We start from the raw sequence: 25965 nt of genomic DNA, 5'->3' as shown, positions 1-25965 counted from the left end.
AAACATGACTTTACAAGTTAGAGCCCAGCTTAAAAGGGAAAAAAGGTATTTTGAGTCTTACATCTAAGGCATTGATAGTGGCAGGGTTTTACAGTGTGAGCTGTACAATCAGTGAACAAAAGCCCCAGATATTTCTGCTAATCAAAGCCTGCCTTTTGAATCAGTGATTGGGTTGTTCCTCTTGTTGCAATCACTGACCAGCACAAGCTGAATTACAGTGTTCTTTATTAACTGGCACGGCTTGCTCCACCTTAATTAGTGCAGACCAGTGGAGTCGAGGTGAATGAGGTGAACATTAGATGCAATTTTATCATTGATGTTGAAGAGGCAACCAGACCTCACCTTTTCTCTCTGTAAGTACATGCCTTCCTTTTGTGAGATGATCAATAACACTTCCACTGGAGGAGGTGGGCAAAGCACCTTTCAGAACTGATAATTGTGCAGGATCCAAATCTTTTCTAATAAAATCTTTCAAAACCTTTACAAAATTTCTACTGAAGGCCAGCTTTCCTAGGAGACCTATAATTATTGAGAGCAAGAGAGAAGAGATGAGAGTTATCAACCTGTTTCACATAAATAGAACAAATTCAAACAAGGGACCTGAAAGACAGGGATATGGACAATCAAATAAGAGTGGAAAATAAATAAATAATAATAATAATAAAAGAACAAGGATCAATATCTCTAAGAAAAAAAAAGATCATTTAATTTTATACAAACCATAAAGCATGCACACATTCTGTGATTTCCCAGAGGTCTTCTCTTCTGGCTGATTCTATTTTCTTGTAAAACCCACACACTGCATTCACAACTCCTATCTTAGCAGTACAAAATGTGCATTCAGAATGCAGGACATCCCAAGAGACTGATTCCCTTGATGCTGCTCTTCATCTTCTTTTTCATGTTTCAAAGTCAAATATTTATCATTTGACATCTTCTCTGTTTTGCTTTGATCCTTCTCATTGCCCTCACTCTGGAAAATCTGGACAGCAGAGGCACCATCGGTGTCAATGACCGGGAAGATGCAGGAAGACGTTCAGCTTAAGATAGCAGATAGGAAGATGGCTCCAAGACAGCTATTTTCCCCAGACTGTGAGGACCAAAAGTGAACTTAAAAATCCAGTGATATCCCTCTGTCCTCCCACAGAAAAACCCACACAGGCTCCCCAGGCAGCTCTGCCTGCATCTGCTGCCTGCAGCAGGGAGGTTCATTGCAGGGATGGATAGGGGCGATGCTCCTCTGGCAGCACCCCTGCCCTGTGTGTGGCATCCCTTGATGATTTTTCAGCCAGAGATGTATCCCCCTGGCCCCAAGGTCCTCCAGTCCCTTTGGACATCAGCTCTGGTTTCTTTTCACACATGCTTGCCTGTGGAGGCTCAGCTTTTCATCTCTTCCACTTAGTGCAAAGGTGAGAGGACACCAGTCAAAAAGAAAAGGATGAAAAACAAACCAAAGAGGGGGGGAAATACCCACTTAGCAATAACTGAAAATTTCCTCAGATGTCCATACACGAGCCAGATTCTCTGAGGTACCCTCAGTGATAGCAGTGAGGACAGGAGGTGGGGAAAAAAGGAAAAGAAAAAAAATCTTTTCACTGAAACTCACTTGAAAGAAGCAAGGGAACATGGGTTTGAGCCAGGCTGTAACTCAGCTCCCATGATTGCTGCTGTGTTGGGCAGTGCTTATCATCCTGTGTCGTTCAGGGAGCTTTCAGGTGATTGCTCTAAAAATACCTTATCTGCAATGGTTAAAAATAATTTCCTCCTTTCTATTTATTGACTTCCCTCTTTACCTTTATGACCTCCCATTTCCAAACATCTCCCAAGTACTTAAAAATAACTATTTGTCTTTCTTCCTTCCCAGTCTAATTTGAATAGTTTATATAGCACTGTTTAATTGGTTGCATACAGAAAATGAAGACCTGAAAGAGGATTTTTGCATTTGCTGTTTAGCGTGACACTCAGTCTGATCTCTCAGGAATGAACAACACTGTCTCTGAACAGGTTTTGGGTGATTCAGATATGACCTGTTTTCTTTTGAGCTACTGTTTTGTGGTCCTGGTGGTCCGCAGGCTGAGGCAGAAGCACGCTCAGGGAAAGAGAGGCATTTCAGATTGAGGCGAAACAGCATACAGAGCAGCAAACCACAATAACTTGCTTTGTACCTGGATTAACAGCTGTGTCTTATTCCATTTATAGTCTTTCCTTGCTGCACCTTCTCTTGCTGTACGCACGAGCTGGTACCACAAGGCGCTTGGACAGTGGAGCTGGCCCAGTGTCTTCTTGGCCATTGTGTAATTGTTGTCTCTCATGGTTTGAAGTGGGTGTTTATTTCTTCATTTTTTATCTTCTGACAGCAAGAGGAAGCAATCTTGAACTCATCAAAGAGGATGAACTCTGTAACACTGCCACTTCAGGCTGAGTTGTCTCTTTAAGGCACCAGATAGTTTCTTTAAACATTAACTTAGGTAAGGGAGAAGGCTGTGCTTGTGAGAGTCCGTGGGTGTAGGCACGGCAGGGTGGGCTGTGCAGGTTGTCTGTCCTGGTTTGATTTGGAAGGGCAATTTAAAATTACATTGTTCATCCTTTGCTAGAGACGGGGTATTATTTAGCAAGCGATAGTATCAAACGCAGGGGAAAAAAAGTCCAGGAGAATGGATACAGATGCACTTCATTTAATTTAGTACTTTCATGCTCCTCACTTCGTGATTGGGGACGCAGAGAACAGCAGCCACTTTGTGCTGCAAGCACAGCTTTTTATAAGGACTTTGCAGTAGCTTCTGCCCTATTAACACTTGCTGTATTCTACTCCCAGGCTTAATTATTCATCTTATACCCAAAAGTGCAGCAATGATTAAACTGAAGAGCAGTTAGGCATTTTCAAATGGAAGCGATGCAGCAGCACTGAAGAGATGCGTATTTCAAGGGTACAGGTTTGTCCCTCTCCCCCTGCCCAGATCTCCTCTCCGCTAAGCATTGCCTCTGTGTTCCTCCACTGCTCAATCTTTAAAACACCTCTCTTTGTTTCCCTCTCTCTCCCCTCTCACAATTACATTTTTTGCCTCTCTCATGTCATTACCTTTCCCCTCTGTTGATTTGCCTCTGCAGCTGTATTTTCTCTGTTGCTCTCTCTGCAGGCTTGGATGAAAGCCCATTGAAGACAACTGAAATTTTCTTACTGACTGTTGGAAGGCACTGTTGAAAGGAGGAAACATTAAGGATAACAAAACTTAACTGCAGCTTTCTGTCTGTGCATTGGGGATGGGTCAAGTGACTTCTCTTTATGTTTCCAACAGGCTTTAGTTTCTCTGACTCCATGTAACTTGAGCAAACCATTTAAGCACCATTTCTGAAGGGCAAAGATGTGCAGATCCCAGGAGAAAGAACAAAATGGTCCTTTGAAGGGGCCATCTACTGAGAAGTAAGCCTTCTCACCTCACTCTGAGTTTTGAAAATAACTTCAGATGAATGCAGGTAACAGTGAAGATGGCTAATTTCTGCCACCAAAAAGTTAGGTTTTCAGTTGACACTAGTCATTTAAGCCATAGAAAGAGAGACTGTTACCTTTGGAGGATGAGTCATCCCACCCACTTTAGACACTGTACATAGGAAGAAGTGACTCATCCTCTGGAGATGTCTCCCTTTCTCTTCACAGCCTGTAGAGGAAGGCTAAATCACTGGCTTAGACATCTAAACTTTTACATGGGTAAAGCTGGGTAAAATTAATCCTCGCTTTGCTGAAGAAGACGCAGATGCTGCCATGCTTCACAGCAAAGCACTGCGATGGACACCACACCGCTGTGCTCTGTGACCCTGTGAGCGGAGCTGCAGCAAGCAGAGCCACAGCATGTGCCACCTGCCCTGGCCGAAAGAGATCTGAAGCAATTGCTGCCCATCAGTGTGCCAGCTCAGGCGCAAGCTGTGGCCTCAGCTGAATTCTCCTGGGACACAGCAGGAATTCTTTCTGTGTTTCCTGCTACTAAGTAGTGGGTGAACACTGGGTGAGCCCTACTTGATTTCAAAAACTTCTTCCCTCTCCTTTGGCACCCCGCTTGGACATTGCACCCTGTGGGCTGTGGTGCCTTCTTTCCACTGAACTTCTCACCCTCAGCCCCCCGATTCTGATTTGATATCTCTAACAGGCTTGGCTTACTGTCCCTGGGACTACTAGGGCATCCCAAGATCCTGGGCAGGTGGGAACTGTGTCGAAGACCTGGTTTCATTTTCCAAATGCACTCCAGCCAGGCTAGCCAGGGCTGGGCTCGCTGTCTCACAGCAGAGGTACCAGTCCAGCACTTCATTATTGGAGTGCAGCCAGTTCTCTGGTGAGAGAGCATGAGAGCACCGTTCAGATTTTTCACTTCCAGAAAACCACATGATGGGAGAGAAGTTAGGACTTGTTCTCTCTTGCTCATAGTTTCTCCCTTGCATTTTTGTTGGGGGCTGCATCGGTACACTCATTTATAAAACTGACCTGAAGACAAATGCGCACAAGCTTTTCTTGCCTTCCCACTGCTATCTTGGAGGCAAGGCTCCAGTTTTTAACCATATGACACAGCAAGATAAGCTTTACAATGAAAAGCAAACAAAGCAAGGCCAGCCCCGGGCCTCCAAGCCATGATCTCCTTTGTTCAACATTTTCCCGGGAGGTTGTTGGAGATACCTGTGAATAAGGCTGAATGCAGAGATTCAACTTTGCTGAAGCAAAGAGCACAGCATTCTGGGTTATTAAACCATTTGTCTTACAGCCCAGAGGAGAAGGAGTTTGCTACAGAAAGTCACAAACGGACTGAGTTTGCTCGTCTCAAGCCTGCTTCTCTCCATTTTGCTGCACCGACAGCTTGGCACCGTTGTAGCATGAGCACCAACTTCTGGCGAGAGGAGAGCAGAGACTGAGAAATGCAAAAAAAGGATGTGTCAGTAAAGCTATTTTTGAAACTGTCTCTGGCTCTTGTCTGCATTATCTTCAGATCTCCCCTCAACAGTATTTTTTTGCTGTTCATGATAGGTTGAGGGTGTTTTTTTTCAACATAGCGTTATAAGAAGAGTTAATACTGTCAAAAAAACTCACTCTTAGAGTAAACTATATTCTCCATGGCATGGTAATACAATATGCTGTTAAATTCTTTCACTCAGGAGGGAATAAAGGATATTTGAGCATAAATGCATTATCCACAATCCACAATAGCACAGCCTATCCCCCTGTGGATAATGCTATTAGTGCTACATTTCAAATTAAAAAGCATATGCTCTTCTTCTTTCAAAAACAAGGGAGTGCTGCCCACTTCCTTCACTTGACTAAAAACAAAAGCTTTTAAAGTGATAAAACAGCATTCATTTGATAAAAACAACCATCTGCATCCGATTTAGCTAAGTGTTCACATTTAAAGACAAATTGCTGGTTGGGGAAAAATTAAATACAAGTGTGAAGGTTGACTAGATTCGACCACAAATTGGTATCTACTATCCCCATCAGTACTAACCCTAATAATGACACTAAATCCTGACCTTAAGTAGCAAGTCTTGATTGAGGGCTCTTTAAATCATTTTACTCACAACCCCTCAAATAAACACGTTCTCAAACGCACCCTCCCTCTTCTCAACCTATTAGTCTGTATTAGTGTAAGTGGGTTGCTTATTAAGTTTTTTATATCTTCAGAATAATTTGGAAAGACACCAAGGCCTTAATGTACCAGATTTTCATAACGCAATGCGATATTAACAAGCATCAAACTCCATCAATGATCTGTGCAGCAGGCATCCTTAAAGTATGTAATTAAGATAACACAAGATAACATCAGCCACAAAAAAGAAAGTGGAGGAGGGAACACATGCAGCTTTCTGAGACCATCCCTTTGAGGTCAGAACATGGCAGCAACACGGGAACACTAAAATGCTCTTCTGGTAGTGCGCTGAACTGGGATGAACAGTGTGTTGCACGGATCAATCTCAGAACAACAGCAACTAGCACAGCCAGAACGGAAGATGAAGAATCAAATGTACAAATGTCCTTTTAGAAATGGCTATTCAGACTCTTATGGAAAAGTGCTCCAGTGTTATATAAACTTTCCTTGGTTTTTAAATCGATGAGGAACATAGTAAAGGCAACAATACCCACCTGTTAGGGAGCGATTTTCATCAGTAAATCTTACAGCTTTTGCAAAAAGGGTCAGTATTTTGAATTCCATGCAAGTTATCTCCATCACTTCAGTGCCTGTGCCACTTTTCTGGGCACCCCACAAAGGTGGATGTGTCCATGGGGGTATGTGCGCTGGGGGGCAGGAGAGGTGATAACAAAACACAATTAGTGAAACCAAAATCATCACTATTAGCACTTTGCACTTTCAAGAACCACCCAGAGTTCCCCATCTGCTGGGCTATTTCTGCTCTGTTTAGGAACAGTGAAGTCGTGGGAAAAGTACTTACCAGCAGGTTCCATGAGCTTTGAGGACTGTCTAGGGCTGTGCACACCTCCGAACCTCAGTTCACTGGTACATGGCTTGGTATTTTCATGCTGGAAAGTGTGGTTGCAGATTTGCCTGCCGTGCCTTTTCCTAGCATAGTAGAATACATCCTCACACAACTGAATATGTATATTTAGCTGTTATGAAATAAAAATTAAAAATCCTGGCATAATGAGGTAACAAGTTTATTTCCCACCAGAAGGTTCGGTCCATTCGGGCAAAACTTTCTGTATTCCCAGACAGTAATAGACAAGCCCAAATATATATTTTAAATAACATCAGAAAGGAGAGATTACAAAGCATATTTCAGACATCCAGGCTTATAAACCCCGCCTTTCCCTATTCACAACCCCCAGGCTCAGGCAGAAAAGTAAACCAATTTGTCACTGCTGCTGCCTAATGTCAGGATAAAAGTGTGTGCTATTCCCATCCCTTTGCCAGAGGTCACTGGATGCAGCATCTCAAAGATTTCTGAAGGAAAACAAATGAGCGCAAACATAATAAATTGCAAGTAAGAATCCCTGTCGTGACTAGTAGGAAGGCAGGGGGGATGATATCTTTTGGGGGGAGCAGGAGAAAAAAAGATGTGCACGGTTCATCCAGCACAAGACTACTTTAATCACTTTGCAAGGGGATGGCTGGTTTCAAGGACAAACGGATAATACATGTTTCGCTAGGGCCGATAGCGAGATAGTGAGTATCTTTGAATGTACTGATACAGCAATTAAGCAAACTAGTGTCCTTGGGCAGCTGCTGAGGTTTCTTAAAAGCGGAGTTTTAGACAGCACTTCAAGTCTTCCCTCAGTAACAGTGGGGATGCACAGAAAACGTGCTGCGGTGCATGCTGGCAGGAGCAGAACATGGCTGGGGCATCATTCCCTCCTCCATGGCGATGTCTGGGGCCACAGAGTACTGACCTGGCACGTTCCCTATTCTAGCCTGCCCTTCCATGGGGGTGGATGGAGGCATATCTTGATGTTATTCCCATGTCAAATGTAGGGCGGCTTCTTGGCAATATGGGGCGGTAAGAGAAACCACAAACTTTTGTACCCTTGAGCTGTTGCCAGTAGGATCAATTAATCAAAAAAACCCTGCAACTGGACTTGCTTTCCTGTGCAGCTTGGACAAATTTATTTGATGGGATTATAAAGCTAGATCCTTCTTTTGGTATCCTCACATATATAAGGATGTCAGTTTACACTAGCAGTGCATGCACGGCAGATCCTGAAAGACCCCTAGAGAAACAACAGCACAAACAGATGCCATTTTGGCTGACCACAGAAACTAGGAAAAAAGCCCTACAAATCTGGAAGTCTTACAAAGCTTAACAGCTAGATCTACCAACCCAGTGTCAGTCTCCAGTCAGGAATGGACTGGGTTCACACTGAGGCATCTGTTGTCTGATGAGCAGTGGGCTGCCAGGGTTCCATAAAAGAGTGAAACAAACCCTCGGTTCCCACCTCCCTCCCCAACTCCGACATGTCTGGCTGGGACATCCACACCGGGTCACTCTCCATGCACAGGGTCACCTGGGGAAGTTGCATTATGCTTGTGCACTGCAATGATTAACTTCTAGCCATGGGTTTATTCAGCTAATTTTGCTTTAGAAATTCTTTCTAATTTATTAGACTCATTTTGCCCTCCTACAGCTGAGATAATTAATTCTTTGGATTTATTTGCCGAATATTTTTTCCTGGAATTATTTTTTTGTGCCATCACTTACCTGAACTGTAAGCTTCTGCAGGTTGTCCTTTTTCGTCTGTTTGTAGTCCATCTAGCGCTTTGACTGGGGGCACACTGTCCCTCTGTGAGACAGAGATATATATGTGTATTTAAAAAAACAGACAGGACATTGATAGTACTCTGTATCCCATGTTCACGTTGTGCTGGTTAGTTCTGACACAACTCAGAGTCCACATGCTGTGTATCGCTCCCCCTGATTTCACACACATTTCTCTATCAAAGCATGTTGTTAGGACTAAAGCTTAGAAACAAAGTTGAGCTCCTACTAATACTCCCCAGTGGTCATTCCAAAGCATAGGAAAAGGAGGTTCAGCCACTGAGCAAATAAAAGCTGTATTAATTAAGCTGTTATTTCTGGAAGGTGTTTTGAGGTATTTTCTCATTGTTATTTTGTTCCCTTTTGTGGAATGCCTGTGCCTCGTGACCCCACCTGACACTCTCACCACCATCCTTGCTCTTTCAAGGTATCTTTTATTGCCAGACAAAGAGAAAAATATATATTTGAATGTGGCCACCGATAGGCCATTGCTATCATCTCTACAACAGAAAAAGGCATCGCAGAATAAAGACATCATTGGCATCATCAGGAAGCCAGGTGTAGGCAGAGAGGGCTGAGGTGTTATCACACATTACAAGGATTAAAGGTTGCCAGCCTTGACTTTGGCCACACTAGGGCAGATTCTCAGCTGGTGTAAACTGAAGTAGCTTCCATGAAAAGAATTGAACTATGCCCATTATATCCTGTGACTTCATTGCCGTCAAAGAGCACGTGATGGAAAGAGATCTCAAAGGTCGTTGCATCCAGTCCCCTGCTACCACAGGCAACCACACTACACAATCCCACTTGCAATCTGAGCAAGCTTCATCATAAAACTAGTCAGGCTGCTGCTTGCCACCCACTCCTGCTGAAGGCTGTTCCAGAGCTTCCCTCCTCTGCTGGCTGCAAACCTCCTTCCAGCTTTCAAACAGAATTTGTTAAATGGATTCCATTCTGGCTTGCTTTCTGAATGCACAATTTGAAGGCAGCTGCGGATGGAAGCAGAGGCTAGCAGGGCCTCTTTGTATTTCATTTGTTCCACAAGCCTGGGAAAACATTCCACAGATGCAGGAAGCTCACTGCATGGACGAAAGGTAGGGCTCAGCTTTTCCTCCTCGTTGTGCGTGGCATGTAGGCAATGTGACTGAAGCTACGGAGCCTTCTGCAATTCAATTTCAGTCTTTTCTTCAAAGATCACCATCTAGCAAGCAGAGCTATATCCTTATGGTGAGGCTTACCCCAGGACAACTAATAGCAAGGAGACAATATCTGTACCAGTTGCTTTTCCAAAATCCCAGGTCAACCACCAGAAATCTACAGGCAGTTCACTCCCAAGGGCTGCCTAGGATCACCAGGCCAAACTCAAACAGAATTAAATCCTGCAAGCTCCACAGTGAGCAGAAAGATGGGTTGCTTCTGCCCCCTGGCCCCTGGATGTGATGTTATGACAGCTTAACATGGAGAGTAAATTATACTTCAGCCATTCAGGTTCATCTAACTATGATACTTCATGTTGGGTGCACCACAATTTTGACCAGCTGGGGGCTAGGGGCAACACTAGTGCTGTCATGAGGATGGCTGCATCCATAGCAAACTGGCAATGTGGGTCTGTACTGCTCAGTCTCACCCCGCACCTTCCAGTAGTGGCAGGGAAAAAGTCCTCTTAGTTTTAGCACAAACTGATGGTGGGCTACAGCCTGCTCCATCAAGGCATGTCCTGGGCTTGGGGCCTCCTGAGAACACTCTGGTTATGTTTAGTCAAGGCTTCAAAGCTTGGTATACACATTATTTTTCTTTCTGCACAGAAACAAAACATTTTTGCCTAGCATTTTCACCTTGAGGAATATGAAAAATATCAAAGGAAATATGCTTTATGAAAAAAAAAATATAATCAGCTCAACAAAAAAGATTTCTCAAGAGGGATGTGATCAGATGAAGGGAGAATTCACTTCTGGACTTCCATTTGTCTGCAAGTAATATACCATTGTTTTGGCTGGTTTTTTTAAGGCTAAAATGACAGTGATTAAGAGATTCATTTAGTAAGCTTCTGTTCTTTCCTTCCAGGCACACTCTCCCTGGAGGAGTTAAATTGGAACTCCAAAGAGGCTTCTGACAGTGGGGAGCTCAGACGAGTCATGGGGAGCATATTTCAGCGGGTTTTGAGGGTGGCAGGTAGTGATTTTGAGTGAGGAATGGGAAGGCCGTAGTCTCTGCTCAGCCCTAGCTGGCTTCCAGCTCTCAACGCCCAGGAACGGCCCTGATCCTGCTAAAAGACAGTGAAACAGGTTGATGTACTTTACTCAGAAGCTTCCTAAAAGAGTGTTGCCTCAGTGACACAGTAATAATTGCCGAATTTAGGTAAAAATTTGTAAAGATTCTCCCTTCCTGCTGTCTCATCAACTACATTTTTGTTTTATTTGTGGTACTCACAATGCCTGTAACATAAAAATGGCTACTGCAAGCTAGTATGTGAAAACTTAAGGCATTGTTTTCATAGAGATTGATCCTGTGAGGTACTGGGCATGCTGACCCCCGTTCTGTGTGGTACTTAAGTATCTGTTCAGCTTTGAACATACTGTGAAGCGCTTTGCCTTGAGGACGCGGAGGTGGATCAGGAGTCTGCAGGGATGGATCCCATGGCTGTGGCTGGTAGGACCCAGAGCTGAACACTGGGTGTTACTGGCGGTGTGGAAAGCCCAAGAGGACCTCATGCACACTCAGAGCAGTTTCCTGGCTTGCCCTGGAATAGAGGAACCCACCCTTGGAAGAAATGCACCTTTTTGGTAGGGACCGCTCTCTTCTTGTTGCAGTGTCCTCTTGCCAGGCCACCATTAATAGGGACAGCCCAAAAGGTTGATACTCACATATGGAGCGAGAAAAGCCTCTAAAACACAGACACAGAATGCTTATCCTCAAACTAGACCCAGCAGCTCCAGGAGGATTAAGTACAAACTCTCTTTGCTATACTTTTCCTTCTTTCTTTGTCTTCCTTAGAATCTTTTTTCAATTATTTTATTTCTTTTTGCCTTCTCTCTTTTCTCCTTCCCATAAACCTTTGCTCTTCCACCTCCATCTCCCACACTGCTCTTTTTATGTTAACACCAGCTTATCCCCCTACGATCCTCCTGCTACCCTGAGGAAACTCTTAATTTTTTCCATCCTGGTCTGCCATGGTAAGTCTCATTCTTCTGCTATTCTCTTACTTTCATTCTTTTTTCTGGAGTCCATTCCAGTCCTGCCCCCTCCTCCTTGCCTCACAACTTTTCTCTGTCTGGCTCCAAAGCTGTTCCACTCCTGGGCTCCAGGGGGGAGTTCAGCAGTAGCTGACACCAGGAGTTTGAGCCCTGGAGATAAGGAGATACTGCTTGGTTGTGCTCTTTGGGAGCTCTGAAAAGCTTGGCCAATTAACAAGGACATGGGAGCACACCTGCCGCTAACAGGCTTTTAAAACAGACTTCAGAAGCACAAAATGGGTCAATAAAAACAAGACATTAAGTTGATGTCAGAGGTTGTGTACATATGACAATAAATATCTTCACATGGTGGAATCCTTCCCTCTGTTGGAAGGCTCCTGGCTCTTGGCCAAGTAAACAGGCTCTGCAGCACATAGAAATGAGGTGACAGAGTCAGAGGAGGGTACAAGGAGCCGTTGTCAAAGGCAACAGAGACACCAGCTGCTTGTACCTTACTGGTAACCCTACCCAAGGTGTCCATCATGAAGCCAGGCAAAGAAGTAATAATATATTAGTATTCTTTTTTTTTTACTGTGTAGCAGTATTTTAGATTATAAAATAATGTCAGAGCAGGGGGTGTACATACTAACTTGCAATAAAAAGCAAAACTGCTGGAAGATTTTCCCTTATAGGCTTATTTTGTCAAGTATTGTTCCACATTTACTTTTTTCCCCTCTTAAACTAAGAAACAGATCCTCCCTCTGCATTGTGAGAAGCACCTTTTGAAGACAAGAAAGAAAGAATGGGAATAAAATAGTAAAACATAAAATAAACCCTGGAGCCCATGCTTCTACTCCCAAGCGAAAGGAGATTTCAAAGGGATGCATTTGTAATTTAGATTTCTGAACAGCAGTGAAGAGAAACCCCACTACTGACTTTCCTGCTGAAGACGCCGAGGCTGTGCTCCTCTTACCGATGGCAGTAAGATTTGGTAATAAGCTTGAGAACAATGACCCAAACCCCATCAGCGATTTAGCCGAATGAATCCTGCAAGTCACTCACATGACTCCGATCAGGGCTTTATCAGCTTGACTTCCCCCCACATCTCCTCACATTGCCTGGGGATGCCAAATCCTGCTACCCTGAGGAAACTGCCTTATGTTGCCACCATCATATACTAAAAGGGACCTGTGGCTGTGGCAGACACTTGGATGTTGTTACTACTTCTTGTCCAGCACAGTGGAAAGGGGAACAGCAGAGCCTGAGGGGCCACCTGGAGCAGACCCAGGTCTCAGAGGATGGTTGTTGCCAGGAGAGAAGTGGTTTGAGCAGGTCTCAGGGGCACAGCCTAGCTGTGGCACTGAGGTGGCTGTACCATTGCATATTGACAAAGGAATTGTATTTTTTCCTTCTTTAACCCTCTCCAGGTGTAGATGACATTTGCTACATCACATCCTCACAAGACCGTGGTCTGAAGGTAATCTTATTACTTTCCAAGCTTAACTTCAGTGGAAACAGGAGGGGGTAATTTGGGCTAGCTTTAATTTTACAATAACTATCATTTATCTTCTCAGGTAGCGGTCTCCAGTGTCCACCTCCCACCTTTGTCACTGCCAAGGACCACTGGCCTTACTCTGTTCCAGCAAAAGCACTCAGTCAGCACAGCAAGGTGAACTGAACGCGCTGATTTTAATTTGGATGAGAAATGAATTGCAATAAGATCCCCACCACACCAGCAGCCCCCTATGGCTCAGAGATATTTGAGGGAGAGCAACACTGAAGAAGGGGAAAAAATAATAACAGGGTCCTTGCTGGGTGCTCCCCACCCCCTCACCCCGTGACTGTTTATTAAAGGTGAATTCCTGAGGGTGTTTGGAATCTGTCTCTGACTAACAGTGATAATAACATTGAAAGCTTTGTTGAGACCAGCATGAACTTCCACATTTCTGAATCTATATGAGTTTTTGAACTCCTGAGGGGTTAATATATCCAGGTGAGAGAGTGGACAACTAACCCGTATCTATCAACCACCTGGATCACCATGGCTGGAGCTACAGGAGATGTTGTGGATCATAGCACAACCCCTCTCATACTCCTTAGGCTCCTTCCAGCCTCATGTGAGGACCCACAGCCCCACTTCCAAGGTGGAAATAACAGCAGCAGAGCTGGGTGTGCTCTAGTATGGGAGTGCCCTCCTCCCAGCATCGCTGCCTTCAGGGCACAGGCCGGTGCCTCCCTTACCCTGCCCTTGCTACAGCACAGTGTCCAGCACGCAGCGGGCTGGAAAACCTGGGATCTCTGCAGTACCAGGAGGAGGGATTAGCCCACACCATCAGTCAGTGGCAAGTTTAAAGACACATCAGTAGAAACTGGGGACCATCAACAGTGGCTTCGTCTCACAAAAGCACACTCCTGTGGCTGTTTTCTTCTAAACCACTGGCCACCCTCATCCAAATCTTCTCTTAATGCTTACAAAGAACATTAAAAAGCAAAACCCCCAGAGTTTTTGCAATTTAATAGCAGAAAAATAGAAAAGCACATCATGTGACCTATCACTAAAAAAACAGAAGATATTTACTCTTATCACAGTACCTGGGTTTTTGCTGACATATTTCTGTTCACTTGGCTTGAACTCCAGGTGGGCAGAAGCTCTGCTGACTTCCTTGTGAAGGTGAGGCACTGTCACAAGGCTTGTCATTTCTGCTTGTGCAGATACAGGCTGTAGCCAAAGTCTTCATTTAAATGCTTTAAAATCCCAGATGTTACATCTGAAATCACCTGTGTAAACATTTTCTGAGAGTGAGCTCCTCAGTCACATATACACCACTGCTTAATAAATGTAATCTCCCTTGAATTTGAGGGAGCAACAAAACATCAGAAGCTTTTCCCATTCTAGCTCTGGTAATTCCAAAAGTTTAAAAGGCAAACTTCCTCACATATGTACAATATGGAGAATCTAGATTTGGAGCAGTGAGAGCTAAAATTGTCTGTCTTTAGGATTCCCTGTAATTTGAAGAATATAAAGACCCTGAAAACATCCAAGCAGAAGAGACGCACACACACACACCCCCCTTTTCATCAGCCTTTACAGTTTGAGATGAAAAGAAATTCTAAAATTGTTTCACAGCTCAATTTAAAAGCGCAAAGTTACATAACTAAAACCAGAATGAGAACTGGTGCCTGGGCACACAAAGACAAGAACCTCCTGGGTCTGATTTAGGTCACCTTTGAGACAAACGATCAAATAAATTCCTCCTGAACCTGGGACTGAAATCCTGAGAAGAACATAACCAAACCAGCTCATGCAGAAGCAGGACAGAAGGAGGGACCTTACCAGATGTTCCCAACACAAACCTTGTATAATTAACAGGTGCTGTAAATGAAGCAAAGCCAACATGACAGTCACAGCTGGATTGTCGTCTTTGCTGAGCTTTGTCTCCTTCTGACCAAGTGCAGACATCAGCATCCCTTCCCTTTTTGGGTGCCAGATGCATCTCTGACCCCCTCCCCCAGCCCAGCTCAGGTCAGGCCTGGCCTCTTTCCTACACTGACCAGCCTTTTGCAAAACAGACATCTCTGCCCGTTTGTGGTCACCTTTGCTGAGCCACCCTGGCACTAGCAGCCAAAGGCTTTTGCTGACCTTGGGTGACTGCTTCTCCTTTCCAATCCTGTTATTGCTCTCTTCTGGATTGCCTGCTGCTGCAGAGCTCCCTTAATGTCAGCTGAATAAATGGATTGGGTGGAAATGTGGGGAAATGAACTCACGGGCTATTATGATGGAAATAGTTCAGCTTCAGTCAACTTTACCATTAAGCCCATCGCAGAAGTGTGTGGTGTGTAGGGTGCCTCCTCACAGAGGGCTGAGAACTGGGAACTCTGCTTCCTAGTTCACCCAGTGGAAAGCAGGGTGAGTGGGAGATACAGGCTTTGACCTCCAGGTTCTCCTTTCTGGATGCATGGAGAGCATTAACAACCCTTCCAGTGGCCTCCACCTTCCTCCTACCCTTTCTCTGTACCCCTTCCTTTGTCCCAAAACCTTTCTACATCTCTTCATGTGCCAAGCAAAACCGATCACTCCGGAGTTCTTTCATCTCTCATCTACACAGATTCTGTTCCCTGACAAATTTCTCCTTTTTGTACAGGAACTTCAAACCATTCGTTGTATGAAACCCATCCAGCTTGGGGGTCTCCTTGCTCCAGTCTGCAGACATGCCAGTCTCAGGATGTGAATGGTCGGTTTCAACAACTTTATTCCTCCATCCCCACCTGCTGCTGTGGGGATAGTCACTGTAGTCCAGTGGCTCTGCCTCCTTTGTTGGAGCTGGTCATGCCTGACATGGTCTCTGGGCAGTGGAGGGATGCTATGTGTACCTGAATATGACCCCTAGCTGAGGATAAAGCTCCACAGAGACACACTGGATGCACAACCATGGAGAGGGAGAGGGAAAGCGTAAAACCAAAGTGAAAAACTGCATTTGGGATGACTGCAGAAATTGCTCAGAGGCTGCTAGCGATGGCAATAACTGAAGCTTAAGATCTTCAGTACAGCCCCCATCTGAGCTGATTCCTTATCATTTCCACGCTTTCCTGTTTCACCCTTGATCTACCCTATGAAGTCTGTGTGTGTCCCCTGAGTTGCCAGCCTGACAGCCCCTGATGACGGGTTGCTGATCCCATGAATCACAGAGCTCTTAAGCCCTTTCTCATCCCTTCCAAACACATCCCTTCATTTTGGATGATGCAGTGAGCTTCTTACATATCTCTCAGTTGCCTAGTTACCAGGTTAACACTGATGACAAGTGCTGGATGACAGTTTGTTTAACACTGCTTTCTCCATGGTCTGGGCTCCAGCCTTCTCTGCTCCTAACTTCCTGCAGTGTCAAGTCTTCAGATGCTCTTATTCAGAGTGTCTCTCCAGTACCCAGCCTTCTGCAACCTATGCTCGGTCTAGTCTATCCTGTAATCTCCAATGTCCTCTGATTGAATTACCTTGTCACATCTTCACAGACCAGCTTCCCGAGGATCCCTCAAAAAAAAAAAAATACGATTTAATGTCTCCATTCTTAAGAAGGCTGTTGGAGGGAAGATCAATGCTTTTCCTCCCCCCCTGCACTACAAAGAAGGTATAGTCATATATCATTGACTCCCTACCTTCTGAGCTCTCAATCTTGAGGAGAGATGTCTCTTTATATGTTCACATGTGACCCCATATAATAGGCTATAGTCTTGCTGTTGCAACTGTATTATAAAGGAATAATATTAGTAACAAAGCACATAACTGGCAAAAATCTCCTTGCATCACTTATATGCAGATGATGCCCTTTAAAACACAGGCCCCCTCTCTGTTATATATTTACAGTCTTGAGCACAATGTGGCTCCTACATAATGTAAATAAAAGATACCTTTAAATCCAGATTTTCTTCCATCTTGAAAATGAGGAAGGGCATTCATATTGCACAGTTCTAACATCTTCCTATGTTTTTGTCCTTTGTAGCATCACTGAAGACGCTGAGTGAATGCATCTGATTTTCTAACCCCAGAACTTCTCAGAGAAGACTTCAATCTTTGAAGTCTCCCCTAGCCTGGGCCAGTGTGATCCTATTGTACCTCCAACACTTCAGAGCATCTTCCCTCCCTAAGCTAAAAAAGGACATCAGTCCTCTCACCGCCAAAAGCACTCTACAACTGAGTGGTCTTTTGGAGAGAGGTGTCTCAGAGGCTGTATGAGAGGCATTTGTCCAGCTGGCAAACAGACTGACCAAAATACATTTTATTCTTCCAGTGCTGAAGCCCAGAGCTTTTGGATGAATATGTGCTTAACTATTTGTAATTGACCTTTGCACAAAAGAACATGAAATTTTTATAGCCTAAAGCCTCATTTATTAACTTTACTGGAGTGTAAAATATTGCTGTTTGCTATAAATTTGTACCAGGACAAACAATATATATGCTAATTAGTGGCTGTGCAGCCATTCGGGGGTGTATGTGCTCACCAGTCATTTCCAACAGGCAACAGAAAAGAATGGAATAGACAAATGACAATTGAGTAGTTTGATACTCTCTGTTCAAACAGTGAAGTCTGAAGAGGTGAATTAATGGTGTTCATTATAACAAGTCCATTTCCTTTTCATTTCCTTTATAAATTAGTCCAGGTAACATGCTGTGTCCCTGAGAGAGCCGATCAGAGGCAACCTGCTGAGATGCACCTGCAAAACTGATCACTCCGGAGTTCTTTCATCACTCCTTACTTTGCTTTCCCCTTCCTTTGCCTTCCTTCAGCCCACCCATTCATCTTCTCCATTCTGTCTCCTCCATCTGCACTTTTCCCTTCTATCCTTTCCCTTTTTTTTTTTTTTTGCATTACTTTCATTTTTTCCTTTTTGCTCCTGTCCCTATTTACTTCTTTCTACTTTTTTCCCCTCACCTTTTCTACATATTGTCTCTTCCTTCTTTTTTCTCCCCAGTACATTTTTCTCCCCATATATTATCCCATTAGTACTTTCAGGATCTCATTGTTGGTTTATTAACTTTGGATCATGCAGGGACACGTATCCCTAAGGCTTATCAAAACTCACTGTGAAGTACAACTGGGGGGAAGGAAGGGGGGAGGGGGTCGTGGGGCGAAGAGAGTGAGATGTGTTCAATTTCATGTGGCTGAACCTGAATCAGCTATTTTATGGTTGGCTGGCTCCTGGTAGCAATAAAGTAATAAAAGGAACCTATTGGAATCATCTTAAATGGTCCAGGATCTGCAGCTCCATGTGAAGATCTCCTATTCCTGTGCTTGCCATAGTATATCAGTACATAACAGGCTGGAAAGATAAGTGGTGACCTGCTAGCAATGAATATGACTGCTCTTAATAGCTGTCTGGGGATGGGGAAATGGGAGACAAATGCCATTTTAGGGCTGGGTGGTCACAAAAATTTGGCATGGATCTGAAATGATGCTCCCCAGAAGGCATCCTTCCATTTCCCTGCACCTCTCTAGCTCAGTGTCTACGGGATGTACAAGCAGCCAGGATGCTCAAATGGGGAGCAGCCAAAATTATAATAGTGCTCCATTCTCGCTGGGAACAGCAACAACCAGAGGGGGCACAGGGACACAACCAAGGAAGATCGAAACATAATAAACCTACTAGAAAGAGTGTATCTGTTTCCCTTGGACACAGATTCAGGATGCTGGTTTTCTTGGAATTTAGACCATTTAAGGAATGCAATTGAATTTATTGAATTTTGGGAAATTGCTAGGAATTTTCCATCAAAATATTTGCAAAGAAGTATTTCATTTCTATCAAAATCATAAAAAAAAAAAAATCAGCTGAAAGAGATCAGTATCACAGAAATGGCTTCAACATTTCCTTTGAAGCAGACAGGTATAAGACCTAATCTGAAGCCGTGGGAGAGAATAATGTGCCCCAAAATATAATTATCATGAAGCAAATTGACTTATCTGGAGGATTTTAACTTAAAATAAAATTTCTAGCATTTTCAAACTACTTTTCAACTATTTTGCAACAGAATTATGGTTATGTTTGGCTTTTTGTGTTATCAACCCTATTGATATATTGAAACACCTTAGTGGGACAAAATTCTGCATCTGAATCAGATCTGTGTTCCGGTATAAATGTCAAATAAAAACATTTCCTTAAACCCACAAACTTTCTGCTTCCTGGGGTATAACATAAACCCTGCTGTGAAGCTGTTCTTGGATATTTGTAAAGGTAAATAAGCAACAACAAACTTCATTAACAAAACTGTTGTGTAGAAAAGAAATCAGTTCATCAATCTCTTTGAGTTTATACATATTAAAAGAAAAAGCTTTGTTTAATGATTTTTGCTTTCTTATTTTCCCCCATTATTTTAAAAAAAAATTAAATGAACACACTAACGTACTGAAAGCACCAGGGTTCTCCAGTTCCAACAGGAACACTTTGCTGAAGCCACAGGTTTTGCTCTCTTCTCATCTAAAGATAGACTTTCAGTTGAAGTGTAAGACTGGGTTTAAGAAGAAAATTACTCCAATGAGCAGGATATACAGTTGGGGGGTTAAAATCTCTATTGTCATTATAGGTAATCCATACCTCAGTTTACCCATAGAAGGGAGGACGTGGCATTGCTGTGACATACCTGAAGTAGAAGAGACTTTGGATGGATTTTCTTTCAAATGTCAGTTGTCTGGGGAAGTGAGAAGGCAGGCTGGGAGGGATTTACTCCTGTTGTAGTCTAGCCTGAGCCTAGCTGAGCAGAAGCATGGTCTGGGTGCTTTGACAAGGTGGAGGGCCACTCTGTGTCCAGGCTGTACTACTGCCAAGGCTTCAAACAGCACACACGGCTTGGTTCAGGATGGAGCATAAGGGAAAGCATCAGCATGAGCAGAGAGAGCACTGTTCAAACACCCACTGCCTTCAGAGATTATTTTTTTAAATTGCTGATTGTGAGAAAAATTATGGGCCAAATTGTTTGCTTCTGTAGCTCATCTCAACTCCAACAGAGTTATAGCAGGAGATACATTGGCTGTATCCAGAGTATGCCCAGCTTTCTGTGTTCAAACAGCACGAGAGTAGCTGAAAAAAATATGCATGAGGTTTTAGAAGCATGTTTTTAATTCTTGTTTATGTGTCTTCTCTATTTTAAATCATTAGGATAGGCTGGGATCATGGGGTGGGGGGGAGTTGTGGATTGGTTTTTTTTTCCAATTGCGTCTACAGAAAAAACCCACTGCATGTTTTCTTACACACACACAAAAAGTACTCCTTAATACATGTCTCCAAGAACTGGGGACTTACCTGAAAAGCAAGCTGGTACCATTGGCCAGTGGCATGAAGGAGGAGATGCTGGAGGTTTTGTATAAAGGGCAGTGACAGGTAAGTGAATTCCTATTAATCCCACAGATGCTTTTGCCAGCTTCCTCTCACTGGCACTCGGTTTTACACGAAGGTAATCTGGAGATCTCTGTGATCTTGTTGGCACTTCTTTTCACAGCCTTAGAAGGGAGATAAGTAGTGAATGACTCAAATTCTCACTTTCATCAACCATTAGGCTGGCTCATATCAGAGACATGGACATGGCTACCCCAGCCCCTTCATCACGTCAAAGGCTTGGTATTGTCTGCTACATAAAATTAATCAATCAAGAGTTTAGAAGATCACCCTCCCATCCTTTTATTGCCATACAGGAACTGCATTATTCACATGTCCATAAGTTTAAGCATAAACTGAGCTTCATGATGGCTTTCATTCTCTTTTTTTAGGCAAAGACTATATCAGTGAAGGCATCATCATAAAAATATTGACTTGGTTCACACCTGGCATAAAATGCCATTGATTTCAGTGGGGTTGTGGAATTTGGCTTACCGCTATAAATGCTTCCCATGAAGTGCTGTTCAACAAGCTGCCCAGAAAACCTCCTTACTCACACGTTACATAAACATGGTGCAGCAGCAAAGCCATTAGGACATTTTCCCGCAGTGCTGGAGCTGCTGATTCAAACCTTTATCCAGCCTTATGCAACCCTCCTGCTTCACCTCTTCTGGGACCACACAGCTGGAATTAGTGAAGGGGAGGGCACACCAGACCTGGCATGCAGGGACGGGGAGGCTCCTTCAGCACAGCTGCCTTAATCCTGCTCCTGCACCAGGACTGCCTCATCTGCTCCCTGCAGCGGGGACAGCCGAATGCAATGCCAAATGCTTTGTCACTTGCTTTTGATTGCAGACAATAGCCTTTATATGTAGTTTTATCCCCAGTCAAATTAGTAATGACTAAGACTGGAGCGGTTCAGCCAGCTTCAGAGCTGGACGGCTTTTCTGGATCATATTCAGCACCTAACATGCCTGGCAACAGCATCCAGGTTTTAACTGTCGCGAGTGAAGGGACCGCTTGCCTCTTGACTAGTCCCGCACAATGGTTTTGCTGCCACTGCTAATATTTGAACAATGTGTTTGCCAATTACGTTAATACAAACAAGTCCCCTGGATCCCAAGGAAAAGGCTGTGCAAACCCAAAGCGAAAGAGAGACTGATGGCCTGGCTGCTCTGCAGAGACTCGTGCTGCGAGGCAGACAGAGGCAAGGCAAGGACAGGACAGAGCAGAGCGTTTTCTGCCAGAAGAGATAGTGTGGCTTAGCCGGGCTTAGCCTGGCTAAGTGATGGGTGGCTCCCAAAATTCAGGCTGGGATGCAGATAGATGGATGGGATATCAGAGATTCCTGGCTTGTGAAGCACTTGCCAGGAGTCAAACCCTGACCGCATTGCTTTGCCTTCTCCAGGCATATCTTTTCTCAAATCAAATTTGTCCAGTTGAAACATGAAAATATGTTACACATTTTCCATTTCTAAGTGATATACTCTAGTGTCAAAGGTTGACATCCTTTTGCTGCTTTTGGCTGTTTTCTTGATAAACCTGTCCTCATACCCACTCACCTCTGCCTGGTTCCCCCCACTGCAACCTGCCAGAAGGTCCTGCTGGTCTCTTGGCCTCTAGTCTGAGTAACCAGAAACTATCCCAGAGGAAAACATCATCCATCAGTGCTGAGAGTGTGAGCTCAGGAAAATAAGGTTCCTCCGAGACGAGGAGAAGCAGTTGGAATCTCTGCTATTCAGAGAGGGCAGCGTGAACTAGGGAAGGAGACCATGCATGGCAAGCTGGCAGGTGGCAACATCTGCCTCCTTTTGCCTCAGTGTCCCCATCTCTATGTACAAGGCCAGCAGGAGTTAAGCCCCTGTTTTCAAAGGACATTGTATTTCTAGCTCCCTTCCTCCTCAGATCAGACCTGAAATCAGAAAGTAGCCTGGGAGAACGGGGAGGGCTTTAGTGCACTGCAGCCCCTCCAGTTTCTGTGCACGCACATGCATGCCCACATGCACATCCTCGCATGGAAAATTGGCACAGACCTTGCCACTGCTGTTCTTGTGAACCAGAAAATGCTGCACAGCTGGTTTAATAGCATTTGAAAGTCCCATTTGGAGATGTTCAGGAACTAAGCCTCATTGTTACAGATACTCTCATAAAGCTGTCATCATTCATTGCCACCCACTGCCACCATGGTACCAAGGTCACATCTCCAGAAAGGGGAAAGCCAGTTTCACCTGGGCTTCATCTCACATATGGGAATGTTGCTAGCACCCCTCTTTATTCCTGAGACAGCACTGTTGGCTTCTCTGAACTGTCAGAAAATCCTTCTGCTGCCCCAAAGTTCATGGTCTTCCTGTTCTTGTTTCAGCTCCAAATGCCCATCTGTCTCCAGCCATTTCCTAAATTATGCCTGAGCAGTGTCCGTTTGTTTCCTTCTGAACCTGCTCCAATATTGTGGGTTTGAAAGTTCACTCCCAACCTGGCCATTATTGGCTTTGCCTTCCACTTAGGAGCAACTGTGGGAAATAGGAGCAGGGAGAGGACAGAGTCCCGAGAATGAATAAACAAATTAAATGCCAGCTGAGCTCTGAAAGGCATTTTCTAGCCCAAATAGAAAACACAGCTTGTCCTTTCATTTTAGATAAGAAATAGGTGGCTATTGCTTTTCTTTTACTTTTTTTCCTTCTGTTTTCTTTTTTCTTTTTAATGAGTCATCTTTAAGAAACTCAGCAAGGTGGAGGTGAAATTACAGTGAAGTGACAAACTCAAATGGAAAGAATAGCAAGATCTGGCAGGCTGTCCCTGTCCACGGTGTTACTCCTCCCTCAACTGAATCCTTCTTGCCAGCACTTCCCCTTGGCTGTCCTCCTCTCCCAGGCTCTCCTCTCTCCATAAATCAAACTTGTATCTCTGTGCTTTGGTCCTACAACCTTTATCCCTCTTCTCTGTCTCAGGCTGATGCTTCTGGTTTTCTCTAGCATCACTGTGCAGCTTTTGTTTCTTCAAGATCCTCAGTTCCCACCCTATGTCAGTCCCTGAGATGCCCCACTCCTTCCTTACACTATTCATGCTTATCAGCAGCATCATGGATTTGGCAGTTTTTGCCTTTACATTAAGGCCTTTCAGACATCCCCTCTGATTGCTCATTTAATCTCCTAACTATCTTTCTGTGTCATTATAATGGTTTCTTACCTCTTGCCATCTCACACAGGCTCCCCTTCACCTTTAGCCCATGTTCCTCCTTCCATGAGCTGCCCCCTGCTGTACCTTTCCCACTCTTGGCCATTCAGGCTCCGTCTTTTCTATATTCCAGAGTAACACCAGCTTGAAGACACTCATCTGCTTCAGGGTCCACTGGTTTGCTGGTATTATATGCACTATCATGCCATGCTTGTCTCTCTGGAACTCACTAAAGGCATCTCCTGGGTGGCCTCCAGTCAGCTTTGCTCTCCAGTGCACCGTCCATGCTGTGTTTTGAAATCCTAGCACACACCTCGGGGAGTTTCTTACCTCACACGATCTATCTCCCAGCGGCCAGCTCCTGAAGCATGAGATTGGAGGAAATGGAAGTTATAAAACTCAGCTGCAGGAGTAATGCAAACAAACCCCAGCCCAGGTCAGAACACGACTGGCATTCGTCCGGCTGTTGTCTGAGCGAGCACCAGCACCAGCTGTACGAGGAGGGTGAGCTGAAGAGCAGAAGCCATACAAGTGTCCAGTGGAGAACTGCAATGAAATGCACTGATAGACAGCTGGGCAGCTAGATATGGATATATAGATGTATCAATAGATATAGTATATAAAAAATGTTTATAGATTCTCTTCCTTTCTCCCACCCATCAATACATTTTTTTCCAAGGTCCAAGAACAGCAGCACATCTTCAACCAGATCAATAACCAGATCTCAACAGCCTAAGTCACGGTGTTCTCTGGAGGCTTAAAAATCCACCTGTGTCTCAGGAGGCTTTACTTCCGGTCTTATTTGCTATGGATCTTTAAACTCCTGAGTGCAATGGGATGCTACACAGAAGGGTGTTTCTATAGACCCTGCTTTAAAGATATGTTAAACGCCAGTAACAAGATATCTATGAAATCTACAGCAGGAACAATTAATTCATACCAATATCGGGAGCAGCTTGTTTGACAGCAATATAAATGAAAGGGGATCATGCTTTCCTGTAGGTCTAATTAGGAAATCTTCTGAATGAACCCTGAGTCATGTTTCTTCAACAGGGCATTTCCTCAAGGTGTGCATAACTTGCCATGGTTTACTTACTTTGAGTTTAGTCATAGCCATTAGCAACACAGGGGAGGAAGATGTATATCCCCTCTCCCCCATTAAGGCTTGAGAAGAAGGAAAGTAAAGGAAAACTATGAGACAAGCTGATTCCTGGGTCCTGCTTTGCAACCACACGACACCCTGCTCTCTCTTGCTGCGGATACGAGACCGGCTGGAGAGCGCTGTGAATTAGGAGGGCTCATTACTGCACCCTTCAGCATTCAGAGCCTTGTGGGTGTCTGCAAACCTCCCCAAGAGCCCAGTGGAACATTTAAAAGAGAAGCTGCAGCATTTTCTTTTAAAGAGCTGTTGTTCTGTCTGCAGCTAAAGTGCTATTGTAGCTCACTTCTGGGAGGGAGAAGCCTGCTACAGCTGTGTGACTCTGCTACTTCGGACTGGAGTCCTTGAGGAACCATCATAAACACACTGTTGAGGCAGCCTAATAACCCAGGCACCGTTTCAGCATTCCTCCTGCTGCATGGGAAGGGAACGGTCTTGGCACAGCCAGCACACAGCCCACTGTGTCCCGTGGACAGTGCCCCAGAGATGGTCACCTCATGCCTTCCCCTTCAGAGCATCTCCCAGCTGGACACCAACAGAAAGTTATTTCTCTTCACCTAAAGCATGAAATTCCGGCGCACTCCAGCAGAGTCAGCTTACAGATATTTTTCATTCGAGTAGCAGCTAAGGGTGCTTCGCTGCCCTGTGCTGCTCTTTGGTTCAGTGGCATCTGAAAAGGCTCCTGCCACTCTGGCTCTTCTGCCTTGCACTCACTCCTCACAGCCCCTTCAAGCTCCCTGCAGACCCCTCTGGCCAGCCCCTCTCATGCATGCAACGATTCTGCTGTTTCTCAGCAGCAGTAGCAGAGGTCTCATGAAAAAACAGACTAGGTGGCTCTCTAGACCTTTTAGGTGCCTACCGTTAAAAACAGCCACTTACTAAATTTTGCCCTGGATTTACTATCTACTGTATGGTAGCCACCTTCCACAGCCCGTTCCTGACCTCCTCCAAGTCGGTAACCGGTGTCTTTTCTGAGGACTGTAACCCTGCGTTTCCCTCTGCAGTAAAGCTAGTGCATTAGACGGAAGGGGAGAAGAAAAAGTTTTTTAAAAAATAAAATTAATATCCTCACGTCTTGCACACCTGCACACTACCAACCATGGCAACAGCATGATCTCAACGCTGCAGTCTCTGTCCTCCCTGTGCTTCCTCCCCACAGGTACAGACCCCTCATCGTGCTGCCTGTTAACTTGGGGACAAAGGATGCACCAGTTCATTATGGTGGCTGCCTCCAACTTGGAAGGGACTTTCATGATAAAATCCCAGCCCTCAGAGTCACGATACTTTGTATGAATTAATTCAAGTTTTCTCATTCCCTCTTTTAAATACACTAATATTTTATTTCTTGTAAAGATG

The 25965-nt window shown here is 44.4% G+C and overlaps 2 long non-coding RNA genes across 2 annotated transcripts; both read right to left on the bottom strand.

Annotated features, from left to right (window-relative positions):
• Positions 1 to 642: 642 nt before the first annotated feature.
• On the bottom strand, positions 643 to 16656 carry LOC114016619 (uncharacterized). The gene is made up of 7 exons (XR_003561188.2): positions 16569 to 16656; positions 16407 to 16443; positions 14010 to 14195; positions 8188 to 8269; positions 6427 to 6554; positions 6119 to 6271; positions 643 to 4892 (listed from the first exon to the last, which is right to left on the bottom strand). It is a non-coding gene; the product is annotated as an uncharacterized LOC114016619 (long non-coding RNA).
• Positions 16657 to 19552: 2896 nt separating this feature from the next.
• LOC129736888 (uncharacterized) lies at positions 19553 to 21064 on the bottom strand. Its single transcript, XR_008734029.1, has 3 exons — positions 20772 to 21064; positions 20205 to 20401; positions 19553 to 19982 (listed from the first exon to the last, which is right to left on the bottom strand). It is a non-coding gene; the product is annotated as an uncharacterized LOC129736888 (long non-coding RNA).
• Positions 21065 to 25965: the final 4901 nt, after the last annotated feature.

The sequence above is a fragment of the Falco cherrug genome, chromosome 9 (assembly GCF_023634085.1).
Source record: "Falco cherrug isolate bFalChe1 chromosome 9, bFalChe1.pri, whole genome shotgun sequence".
Classification (NCBI taxonomy): domain Eukaryota; kingdom Metazoa; phylum Chordata; class Aves; order Falconiformes; family Falconidae; genus Falco; species Falco cherrug.
Note: the sequence above shows the minus strand (reverse complement) of the source record. Positions and strands in the feature narration are given on the sequence as shown.